Source organism: Camelus dromedarius, chromosome 25, assembly GCF_036321535.1.
Source record: "Camelus dromedarius isolate mCamDro1 chromosome 25, mCamDro1.pat, whole genome shotgun sequence".
In the NCBI taxonomy this organism is placed as follows: Eukaryota; Metazoa; Chordata; class Mammalia; order Artiodactyla; family Camelidae; genus Camelus; species Camelus dromedarius.
The window spans coordinates 17771747-17784186 of record NC_087460.1 but is presented as its reverse complement, the minus strand read 5'-3'; the positions used below and the strand labels follow the sequence as shown (position 1 = coordinate 17784186).

The 12440-nt window shown below is 43.7% G+C and overlaps 1 long non-coding RNA gene across 3 annotated transcripts in view; it reads right to left on the bottom strand.

Moving 5' to 3' along the window:
* Positions 1–12440, bottom strand: part of LOC105103526 (uncharacterized) — a 98415-nt gene that overhangs the window by 62848 nt on the left and 23127 nt on the right. For 2 of the 3 annotated variants that reach the window (XR_010377832.1, XR_010377831.1), the window contains 2 exons: positions 11962–12102; positions 9447–9555 (listed from right to left, as the gene is read on the bottom strand). This is a non-coding gene — a long non-coding RNA (uncharacterized LOC105103526). The remainder of the gene's footprint in view (positions 1–9446; positions 9556–11961; positions 12103–12440) is intronic. The other variant, XR_010377833.1, reaches the window with a different exon arrangement.

Sequence of the window (12440 nt, the reverse complement as noted above, 5' to 3'; positions counted from 1 at the left end):
GGAGCTCCCACAAACAGAAACACAGAAGCCAAGCTGATTGGAACAAGTGCAACACCAGCATTACCCACAAGCAGAGACAAGTGATCACATAGATAAACCATTGGAGCCCAGTGCCTCTGAAATGTGGCCGCCCCCCACCTCCCCGCACGCGCACACCATCCAGAAAAGCCACTGGGCTTCAGAGGGCTCCCTGTGTGGAAACCGCCTCCTTGTCTTCAGAGTCAATTCCCCCATTGGCAGTTTCCCCCAATCCCCGCCATCTGAAATCTCAGGGGGGTGATTCCATGGACAGCTCCGGAAAGGCACCACCTCCAACTTTCACCTTGACCTCAACCCTTGAGGGGAAAAAGGAAGTTGTTTAATGACTGAGAACCAAGACACTCAAGTAACCTAAAACATATTTGCTGGCAAAAATCTGCCTTCTACAAAGCGGCCGAAGGATGATAACAGGGTGTGGAGAGATGGAATCAGCAGTTAAGTGGATATCCGCCTGTCACTTAACCTTCATTACATAGCATTAGACACCAGCGTCTGGCCAGCTTGGCACTCAGTCTTCCCACATCACCCCACTGGCAAGATGCCTCCCCAGGTCCACGGCCTCCAGCCACAACACTTTGGCCTGAGGTTACAAACTGTAAAGGGGGTGGACAGTACTTGGATGAGATCAGGGGTCAATTTGGACTGGATTCAGGCCCCGGGTCAACAAGATTTTGCCCAACGAATCCATCCACTCCCCTCTCCTCTTATTTCTTTCCCTTTCTGGTCTTTGTATTTTGAGCAGCCTCCCCCACCCCCCACCGCCCCCACCTCAGATCCAGATGCACTTCTGTTTTTCCTAAATTCTTCTCACCCTTACCGGACCCCAAAGTCTTCCTTCCTCTGTCTTTCCAATGTTTCCTCTTTTGCTGCACTTATATTTCTTGAAAACCAACATGAATTGGCTGCAAGCAAAATAAACAGATGCAACTAAGAGAATCATAAATCACCAAGTTGGAGAACGAGATTCTTCCCAGTACAGGAAACCGTCTCTCGGTTGGTTTCAGAGAAGGAGATAGAGGAACAGAGCTTTGGTTCCCCTTAAATGTCCTGTTCCCCTAACGAGACCTCTGGGATCAAATAGGAAGTATGCTAGACAGATTGGATATTCAGACAAGCTCATATAGAGTGAATTAAAGCCCTCTTCCCTGGATGCACCTTACGTCATAAATATGGAAAACAAATACAAGCCTTATCTTTTCTGAAACTCCGTGTGTTTGGCTCCGTAACAGTCACACGCCAGAGCTCACTAAAGCCAACTTTCAGCCAAAGTGCATTGTGAATCTAACTTGCCTCACCGAGCTGGAGCCGCCTGCGCCACACCCCCACCACACACACACATACACAAGCATGGGCACACACAGACGAACACACGGACACACCGTCCCAGTTCCACAGCACCAACCACAGAAAGTGGCGCTCGCATCCACCCAGCTGTGCAAGCCACACCCAATCAGTCATCCCCTTCTGCTGAGTGTACCTGCCAAACAGTTCTCATTTCTCTAGCCCCCCCATGCTGTCACCGTCTTTGGGTCATCCAGGGGTGGTCAAACTCTTTCTACCAAGGGCCAGATAGTAAACATTTGAGACTTTGTGAGCCAGACTGTCTCTGCCACAGCTACTCAATTCCACTGTTGTTGTGCAAACGAAGCCACAGAAATACACAAGCAGATGGGCGGGTGGGGCCCACAGGCTGGAGCTGGCTGACGGCTGGTGTGGGCTACGAGCATCTCTCCTCCAAATTACCACAGCAGCCCTTCTAACTGGTCTCCTGTGTCCTGTTTGGCTCTTCTCTAACTCATTCTCTACCCTGCAGTCAAAGATCTTCCAAAAACATAAATATGAATGAGTCACTCTACTGTTGAAAAACTCTGCAATAGCTTCCTAGCTCCTTTCAGATAAAACTGAACATCTTTGACCACCACCCAGTTAGCACTTGAGGATGAGGCCCCTTGACCTCTCCACACTCTGTGCTCCAGTCCTTCTGAACATCTGTCCACACATACATCTAGCTGCTCTGGCCTCTGGGCCCTCAAACAGGATGTTTCCTCTCTGAGTGGAACAATTCTGTCCCCTGAAGCCCATCCTCCATGTCCTGTGTCCTTTAGATCACCACTCAAAAGCCATCCCCTCATGGACGTTCTCTGCCCACCACCCTAGACCACTCAGGGACTCCAGCTAAGTGTTCTCCCAGTACCTCGACCTTGCATCGTGCTTTGCCACTAGGCCTTGTTTAATTGTCTGTCGGCTGCTAGACTGTAAGTTCTGGGACCATGTCTGTCTTCGATGCTCCCATGTGCTCAGCATCTAGGGTAGTACCTGGATGGATGGATATGATGCGTGCAAAAGAATGTTATGTCAAATGAGTGAATAAACGAATGAATGAGAATCCAAAGCAGGATCGTAGAATGTTCCAAATTGTTCTGTAATACTATATGTAGTTGATTACCCATAAGGACTGTAAAAGTACACTGTTCAACAGGCATCAAAAAAAATGAATAAATGCTCCTCAATAAAGGTGAATAATTTAGTTGTTAAACATATTGGAGTTCATTATATAATCCAATTAATTGGTTAAATATTCATAAAATTATTATTAAGCACTTTAATGTGTATAGAGGTACAACTGTACCAACCTTACTTCCTATACATCACATTCCTGCTGACCACTGTCCCATACGTCATCAATGAGACACGGAGACACTACCACCTCACTAGAATCATGATGTTAACGATTTTTGACTCCTTCCCATTCACACAGGCAAAATAATGTCACTCTGAGTCTTTTTAACAGCCTCAAGTGTAAGGGGTGCAAATTTTCCAGGGTACTGGAAACCACTCGTGTAAGTAAAATTTGATAAGAAAGGAAAGGAGATCTCTTACTGAATGGCTCTTGGTACTCCAGAGCTGAGTAATTCTTAACTTGGTTTGCTCAGCAAGGATTCTTATCAGCAGTTCTAGGGAGAACTAGGCCAACTGCCTTTTTAAACAGACTCTCAGGGACTCCAGTATGAAGCCTCAGTTAAACACTAGTTGAGTGGCGACCTCTTGAGGGCAGCAGCCGTGTCCAGGCCATTGCTTGATCCCATCTTGGCCCAGAGCCTGACACGCAGCAGGTGCTCTGGGCAGATTCACTGATCTAAATTGTAACAACTGTTATCTGGGATGGCGGTGATTAGTGGAAACTTTCACATTTATACACCTTTGCATTATTTTTTGAAATGAGCTTGTATGTTTCTTTTCTAACCAGAAAAAAAATAAGTAGATCATCATTCAAATTTATTTAAATATATATGGAAATAGACTAGGGTAAAATATGTATTTTTGAGGCAGAGAATTAGATTCAAAAAAGTACTGGTGAATAGGATAATTTGAAATTAATAAGCTGTTATGTAGAAGAATAAAACACTATGAAATATAAAAATTTCTCATAACAGCAACCATGAAACAACGCATTCCTGGACCCTGCTTTCAAGGCATCACCAGTCTCGTTAAGTTAGATCAAGTGGCATTTAGGTCTACACCTGGTGTAGCCAGTATCTTGAGTAGAGTTCCTACTTAGTTATTTAGAAGAAAAGCTTTATATAAAAAAAAAAAAACAGAACAAAACAAAATAAAATAAAAATGGAAGTCTTTCCGCTCTAGGACAATGATTGAATAGTTTACCTTCCGGCTGTTAATACTGCCACTTCTTCCAGATAACCCAGGATTACACCTTCCACCCGTCCAAACTGGTGGGAGAATAGAAATCACTTCTTCTGGAAGCTTGATTGTATGCCTCCAAAATCACTTGCGTGCTCTGAGATGTTCTTTTTATTTTATTTTATTTGTTTTCATTTTTTAACTTTGGGGGTGTAATTAGGTTTATTTATTTTTATTTATTAATGGAGGTACTGGGGATTGAACCCAGGACCTTGTGCATGCTAAGCATGCGCTCTACCACTGAGCTATACCCTCCCCCACGAGACGTTCTTATTCCAACGAGATGAGCCACCTTCCAAACGTATTCTTTTATTTTCCTTGTTCTTTCGATCCTGCCCACTGGTTTCACTTTCCCATAATTCTTAGTTAATTGATTTTCCAATCTGTTTTTCCTAGAAACAAATTTAAGAAGCGTTCACACCAAGTTAGGGTATTTAATAGCTCTCTCCCGGGCCACACCCCAAACCACATACACACACACACACACACAAAAAACCATAAAAAGCTGCTGCCATTACCTTCTCACCAGTCAAGCTATTTCTCAACTTTGCCACTTATTCTCTGCTTTGGACTTTCATCCCAGCCTCATCTCGCTGGTTTTCATCTCATTATTAGTGTGTGCATAGATTTTCCCCTGACTTTCCAGGCCCTTCAAACGGACAACTCATTTGGAAAGTCAGCCTTGGCTTTGTCTCCTGTCTAAGATGCTGCAACTTGGATTAACCCCTTTGACTCCCTACATACAACCTATGGTCAAAAAGTATTCCTGGCTCAGCCAGAATCTTCCGTAGGGACCCATCCTGGACCACAGAGACCTTGATTCCCTCTTGTCTAGGAGGAGCGATGAGATCGTTTGGAAAAATTAATCACCTAAAATGTTACTAAATTATTGCACCTGGGTTCAAATTTATCCTCATAAACCATGTTTTGTCACTGAATCACTGCTGTCACTACACTCAGGATTTTAATTTGATGAAAGGGTACTTACAATTAAAAAAAAATTTTAAGTGAACACAGAACAAGAAAGAGAATTTGATGCTCCCCCAAACCCATCTTGCTCCAGGTCTACTTTGGAGATTAGACTTTGATCAGGGTTAGGCCTGTGTGTCTGATCTTTTAAGAAACATCGAATGGCCTTGGGAAACAACACAGAGATTGAGGGGTTTTTTCACCCACTGGGAGGACCCATTCATCATTCAGATCATTTTGTGATCCAACATGTAAGTCAGTTAGTACTTGCTGAGTGTCTGTGTTGTGTGAGTTATAGTCCCAGTTGGCTCTGTTTTCACCTCTGATGGACACAGTATATTAAGCCGATTCCTCGGGGATGTAATCTATGGGCTACGGAGAGGACAGGAGAGGCACAAAGACAGAGCTTCAATGTGCCCTTGAAAAATGACGGCAAGTGAGAAGGCCCTGGAGGGTAGGAACCCAACCCCTCATGAGATGTCTTGGTCTAAACCGCCTTTGCTGGTTGCTCTGCCCCAACCCTTTCCATCCGTCTGAGCTGGAGGTGGTCTTGGATTCTGCCCTCCAAGAAGCCGTAGGGCAAATAAAACAGAATGGTTACCAGCACTTGAATATTCAACACATAACCCCTCTTTAAGAAGTAGAAGTTCAAAATCCGGGACCTTCCAGCTGGGCTGTGTACAGCTGTTGTACCCTGAGTCCGTGCCATCCCTTTGAAACAAAAAACAAAGCAGCGGTAATAAAAATAAAATTTGTGCTTTAAAAAAAAAAAAGAAATGTTGGTCCCTTCCCACTCATGTTTATGTATAAACCAAGCACCAGCAAAACAAACTGGTGGTTCAACTGGCATTTTAGTTATGAGCCATTGCATTAACCAAACAAGCTATGGGACACCCACAGGCATCTCTTATTTTTATGATGTCCAGGTAGGTGTCCAGGTACCCTACTGCTCCCGGAGAGGCCTGCAATCTTCACAGACATCGATCTTAACAACTGCCCAGAGACATTGATCTTAACAACAACCATAAGAAGGTTTAGAAACTTTAGAAGGAGCAACCCTTTCTAAGCTCAGACATCAAAACCGTTGGGACGAGAAATAAAAACTCTAAAGCCTGACTTCATGGCTGGGTTGGTGCTATTTCAAGTGACTGCTTCCCGCTCTGGTCACTCGCCCCTGTTCCTTGTCACCTCCCCAAAGACCCCACTTCTTGCTCACAGGAGATACGTACGGGTCGATGCCTTTAGAAAACCCCATTCTTTCTGAAGCTGCACCGGCCTTTGCCAACTACTGAAGGAGGGGATTTCCTAATGGACTTAGGAAAATGCAGCTCAAGCTGATGAAACCATCTTCTACTTATTATTAGGCCCAGGGTGTTGGAGACAAAGTATGACAACCTACACTGTCCGCAGCTGGCTTTTGAAAAAAAACAGCTTCTTGAAATTAAATACAGTGTCTGCAGGGGCCTGACCAGAGGCATTCTGGGAAGGCACCTGTACCCAGGCCGAAACCAGGGACGACGAAAGGGGGAGTCCCCCAGGGGTGGTGAATCTGTGGTTTTGACTGGCGTAACCAGTCCCATTTGGGTTAAGAAGTCAATGGAAAAATGATCCTTCCTCAGTTACTTTTATTTTGTTTTTGTTAAAATTTCTTTTGGAAAAATTAAACATCTGGACCTCTTTATGGAAAGAGTTGTTATGGTCACTGGGGGGAAAAAATTATATATATATGTATTTTTTTTTTTTTTCATGGAGTTTGAATCGATTTGGTCAGGGAAGGCCTGGAGGTATATAGAAAGCCCCAACACAGGGGGGCTGCTTCTCCAGCCTTCATTTACACACTTGGGGGGAAGGTATAGCTCAGTGGTAGAGTGCAGTGCTTAGCATGCACAAGGTCCTGGGTTCAATCCCAGGTCCCTCCATTAAAAAAAAAAAAAAAGAAGAAGAAACACTTGGAAAGTAGACTTTCTGCTGAGCGCATTCTGGGGCACTGGACTAACAAAGCATTCGGGCCACAGTCACGAGAGGCAGCAGCGTTTGACAGTTGTCTCTAGCAGGAAGGCCAGCCTATACCCAGCAAAGGGGGAGCTCTCCTCCCCTCGGCAGGGAAATTCCTCTGGGGTTTGAAGTTGGATGTTTGTATTGCTAAGTTGCTGGTGTAATATTTCCTCTTCCTGGAGCTGATGTTTCATATTTGAGGGGGGAGAGGAAAACAATGCATTTGTGCTGTTTTTCAATCAACGTCTTTCCTCGGTGGAGCACGTCTTTTAAGGGAGACACTTTGGGGAAGAATGCTCTACCCTCTCACCCTCATTATTTTTTGAAAATAAGTTGTGGAAGGAAGTGGTTTTTCATGCTCTGCTTTCTTCCTGAGCATGGGGCTTAGGGAAAAGGAGACGCTTTTAAAACCCTCCAAATTGGTATTTTCTTGAACTTGGGCCGATGTTCTGGATTCTGATCAGAGCTGAAGTTCCCACCCCTCTTCTGCAGGCTGCTTCTGGAGCCCATTTTGAGAGCAGAAGTCTTCATCCTTCAACCCCGAGACAGAGAGAAGGTAAAATCCAGTGAGACAGGAAAAGCATTCACACCTGTGCCTTCTCCGCCCTCTGCCTCAGTGAGTGCCCCGCACACAGCAAACACTCAATAACACTTAACCCATCTTGATAATGTTGAATCTTCTAATCCAAGAGCACAAGATAGCTTCCCATTTCTTTGTATCATCTTCAGTTTCCTTCATTAATGTTTTATAGTTCTCAGAGTAAAGGTCACCTCCTCGGTTTAGTTTATTTCTAGGTATTTTGTTGTTTTTGATGTAATGGAAATGTTCGTGCCAGTTATAAAATCTGGTTTTTGAAGTGGAAAACAGAAAGTGAATGAAGGGCTGCAAACGGCAAAATACCGTTCTTTCTTCTTACGGGTGAGTTGTATTCCATCACGTATATATGCAGCATCTTCATTATCTATTCAACTATTGATGCGCACTTAGGATGCTTCCATATCTTGGCAATTATAAATAATGTTGCTGTTAGTAGCAGGGTGTATGTATCTTTTTGAATTAATTCTTATTTTGTGGTTGGCTTTATTCCTTTGATAACTATGCAAGTTAAAAAAGCTGAAGCTCTTAACATTCTTAAAAACAATGAACAGTACATATTCATAAATTTTTTAAAATATGGGCAGTATATTGTGTATATGTATTTACATGCAATACATTGTATATGTGCAGTCAAATTGTAACAGTGCTACCTAATATAAATGAAAAATGAAAAAAAAACTTAACCGAAAGCTCACTCTGGGTAATCAAATGCACCTTCCACATGGAATCTCATCATTGTTTGTTTCCTTTTTTTAAAAAGAGTCTCTGAAACAGAAATGACTAGAGCTCCATGAACCCATGCTTTTCCCTCTTAAAAGTTGCCCAGCAATCAGTTTGAGATCATGCAGATTGCTAAATGGACTAATACTGTGCTTGACCAAAAGTTCTTACTTGCCTATGATCCTGCTACTCAATTGCTTTAGCTTTTCAGTTTGTAAATGTGTCCTATTAAAATGCAAACGTCTTGGGGGAAAATAACACCGTATTAATAATAGTCATAATCACCCCTGTCAGCCAAGACCGCTTGAAAGGCGGCTAAGAGCAAGTCACCATGGCCAGAAATGAGGTGCAGCGAAAACAGAAACGGGGCAGCAGGAAGAGGCCCAGGTGCCAGCAAGGAAGGGAGCAGAGAGAGAGCCCCTTGAAGGGGACCTAGAACGATTTCTCAAGCCCAGTTTCATAGAATTTACACTTCACGTGATTTACAGCTGTGCTAGAAGCCAGTCCTCCTCCCGCCCACAGGGGATCCACAAGGAACACTTTGAACTCTTGGAAGGAAAGGATTTAGTAAATACAAAATATGACTATCATTGCACCTGTTTCCTAGAATAGATAAGGGACTTTCTCTCCAGGTGTCTATTATCCCTTTGTGTCTTCAGGGTTGAGGAGGTTCATGTATACTTCCATGTCTGTTTCGGGAGAGGAGAGATAGGCAGAACTGAGGGACGACGGCGGAGGATAAGGCAGAAAATATGGGCAGCAGGTGAGAAAGAAGAAAAGCAGCTTACACATTTCAAATGGCTCATGCTCGGGAGACCAAGAAGAACGGAAAGCCTGTCTGACTCTGGATTCCCCCAGAAGCAGATCCTGAGACAGGGACTCGAATGCAAGTAGTTTATTTGGGAGGTGATCCCAAGAAGTAGCCGTGGGGACTGGGAAGAAGCCAGGGACGGGCCCAAAGTCAATAGTTCGTGTATAATCAGGCAGTTTACTAGTGTGGGCAGCGGAGGGTCAGCCCCGCTGGGTAACTCTGGGACATGGGCTGGAATATGCCTCCAAGTCATTCCATGGGAGGTGTGAGGAATCTGGGATGGTTCTGTTCCAGTGCTCATCCTTCAGGGCTGAGGGCTGCTCTCAGAGGCATGAACTCCCTGCTGCTTCTGACCTGCCCTGCCGTGGGCTGGGAGGCAGAGTCAGGGATGCTGGCAGGTGGTGTGAGCTGGAATAGTGAGTGCTGGGGAGATGGGGTGGGGGCAGGGGATGGCCAGGCATCCTGAGGCAACTAGGGTTGCCACGAAAGTCATGATGAGACCCTGTGGGTATGTACAAAGTCGTAACTAAGAAGTCGTTCTCATCAATTCAGGATCTTCAAATTCATTGAAAAGTTCCGACTTTTCTGTGCTCCTCGAGAACCTCCTCTACTTACCTGGCTTCAACTAGCACTCCTACAATGGCTCCCACGCCTGCTCCTGCAGGCTGTACTTCGCTGCTAAATCCTCGCCCCAGGTTTCTTGCTGCTTAAGGGGCATCTCCACCTGGGGAAGAGGATCTCAAATTCAGTATGCCTTAAATTCTCTTCTCCCCAAGACCCATCTTTCTTTCCTGTCCTTCTAACTCAGTCCAAGGCACCACTATCCCTCTGTTCAATCAAGTTACAAACTTTGAAGTCATCTTCAATCTTCACTCTCTTGTTTTCTACCCAGTCACCAACCCCTGGACAGCCTTTCAAGTATCTTTGAATCCATCCTACTCTCTTCAGCTCCTCCACGACTGTGATTTTTCTGTATTGTCATCAGCTGTCACCTGAATTATTACAACATCCTCCTAACTGCTCCCCCCACCCCTGCCTTCGTTTTCTCCCTCCCTTCGGTCTAGCAGGAAGACAATTTTAAAACCCTCATCTGATTACACTTATCTCTCTTTAAAATCTTCCAGTAAGCTTTCTTTGCCTTCAGGACAAAGTCCAAACTTTTTAATAATCCCACAAAGCTCCTGACAATCTGATTCTAATCTATCTCTCCAGCTCTGTCTTCTTTCTTCATGGTCCTCCAAGGCAAGGTTCTTAAATACACGCAACATAAACCAACTCTAGATGATTTAAGAAGCAAACTAATTGACTCAAAGAATATTGAGGCACTCGCTGAATCTCTGGATAGGCCAGAGAACCCAGATTAGAAGGCAGGCAGAAACAAAGGGAGCTTTTTTGTTTTTTTGCTGTTTTGTTTTGTTTTTTCTATTGTACAAATCAAACAGAATCCTTGTGGGCAGCCTGTCAGTCTCAGGCCTGGGGACCACAGGATCGTTAGCCATCCTGGGGAACGTTCTGGGGACCCTGTCCACAGTGGTAAGTACTTTTACTTGGCCTCTGCCATCCTGAGCTCCTCTCATTTCTCAATGAAACCCAGGAGCTCATTTTTTTTAATTTATTTTTATTTTTTGATTTACAATGTATTAGTTTCTGGTGTACAGCATAATGATTCGGTAATACATTTTTTTTCATATTATTTTTCATTAAAGATTACTACAAGCCATTGAATATAGCTCTCTGTGCTAGACAGTAGGACCTTGTTGTTTATCTATTGTGTACATAGTAGCTTGTATTTATTTATTTTTTAATGGAGATACTAGGGATTTAACCCAGGACCTCGTGCATGCTAAGCATGTGCTCTACCACTGAGCTATACCCTGCCCCCACCCCAGGGAGCTCATTTTAAATGCAGAAGCTCCCATCAGCATTCCTGGCCTACAGAAAACATTCACTAAAGCACCTTTCAGAGTAAATACAATGATGTATTTACTAAGATCTTGGCAAAGAAAGCACCTTCTATGCTGTCTTGTAAGAGATCAGTTGTGTATGATAAACCCACTCCAGCTTTCCCTATCTTCCTAAATCTTAAGATTCATTCCACTATATTATTCCAAGGAATTTATGATATCTCCATTTTATCCAAAATAGGATATTGTCTAGTTCAAGTTTAAGTCACCCAAGTGAATAATTAATAAAAATTTACCCAGCTGTTCAAGATGGCCAGTTGAATTTTAACTCTCTGAGAGTTGCACCATCTCAAAAACTTTAAGCTGACTTAAAATTATACTTTTCTCTCCTTAGTTTAGCACCTTGAGAATCCATGCCCACACATATTCTACAGATTTTTGCAGAGATAATTTTTTAATCTTATTTTATTGGTGTGCAACATTCTTCTCCCAAGTGTGAGTTTATATCTGGCCGGGCTGGGATCTAACTTTGCTTCTGGGTCTAAGGAAAATGAGTGGCTGGTGAGGGGAACACAAGGACAAATGCTTTCTCCCCGCACGTCAATCCCTGACATGGAACAGTTATATGATCTCAAAGGGAGCAGCCTTATCCAAAAATGGAGAAGGAACGTCTTCGGGTGCTGTATTTTCTATTGTCACTGTAACACGCAAAACGTTAGTGGCTTAAACTAACACAGATGTATTACCTTATAGTTCTGGAGGATAGAAGACTGACGCGGGTCTCACTGAACTAAAACCAAGGGGTCGGCAGGGCTGCACTCTCTTCTGGTGGCTCTAGGGGAAAATTCATTTCCTTGTATTTTTCAGCTCTTAGAGGCTGCCTGCATCCCTTAGTTTGTGGTCCCCTTCCTGCATCTCCAACATCAGCAATGTTGCATCTCCCTATGACCTTGCTTCCACGGCCACATCCCCCTCTGGCCACAGCTGGGAAAGGCTCTTCACTTTTAAAGTTTCCTGTGATTTGATTGGGCCTTCCTGGGTAGTCCAGGATAATCTCCCCATCTCGAGGTCCTTAACCTTAATCACACCTGCCAAATCTTTTTTGGCTCTGTACGTACGTAACGCATTCATACGTTCCAGAGATTAGGATATGGACCGCTTTGGAATTATTCTATCTATCACAACAAGCAAACGGAACTTGCTTGAGGCCTGAGTATTTAACGCACCCTGAATTTTCCTTTCTGTTCTCTGGATCCCATCCTTTCCCAACGTACATCTTTATTATTCAATAAAAGATATGGTAAAGTTGCACATCCAATTGATGTTGTAATTGGCAAGGCTCAAATTAAAGTCCATTTAGTCTGCAGCTGAAAGAGATGAGAAATTATTTTAGCACAATCATAGAAATCCCCTGAATTTTAGGCCTGAATTATTTGAGTACAATCATAGAAATTCCCTGAAACTCCCTGAATTAAAGCCAATAATTTAAGGTCTTGAACCTCACATTGTCTTTCTTGAGGCTGTTCAGAGATACTAGAAGTAGTGCTCTAACCCTATGGCTGTGGAATTTCTCACACCCTTCATCCTGGTCTATGACAGTGGCCTTCAGTGCTTGTTACAGACTACATAAACCATGACTTCGTTATTTCTTCATTGTATTTCATGAGCTACAGTTTGCCATCTCTTAAACATTGCTATGTTTTCA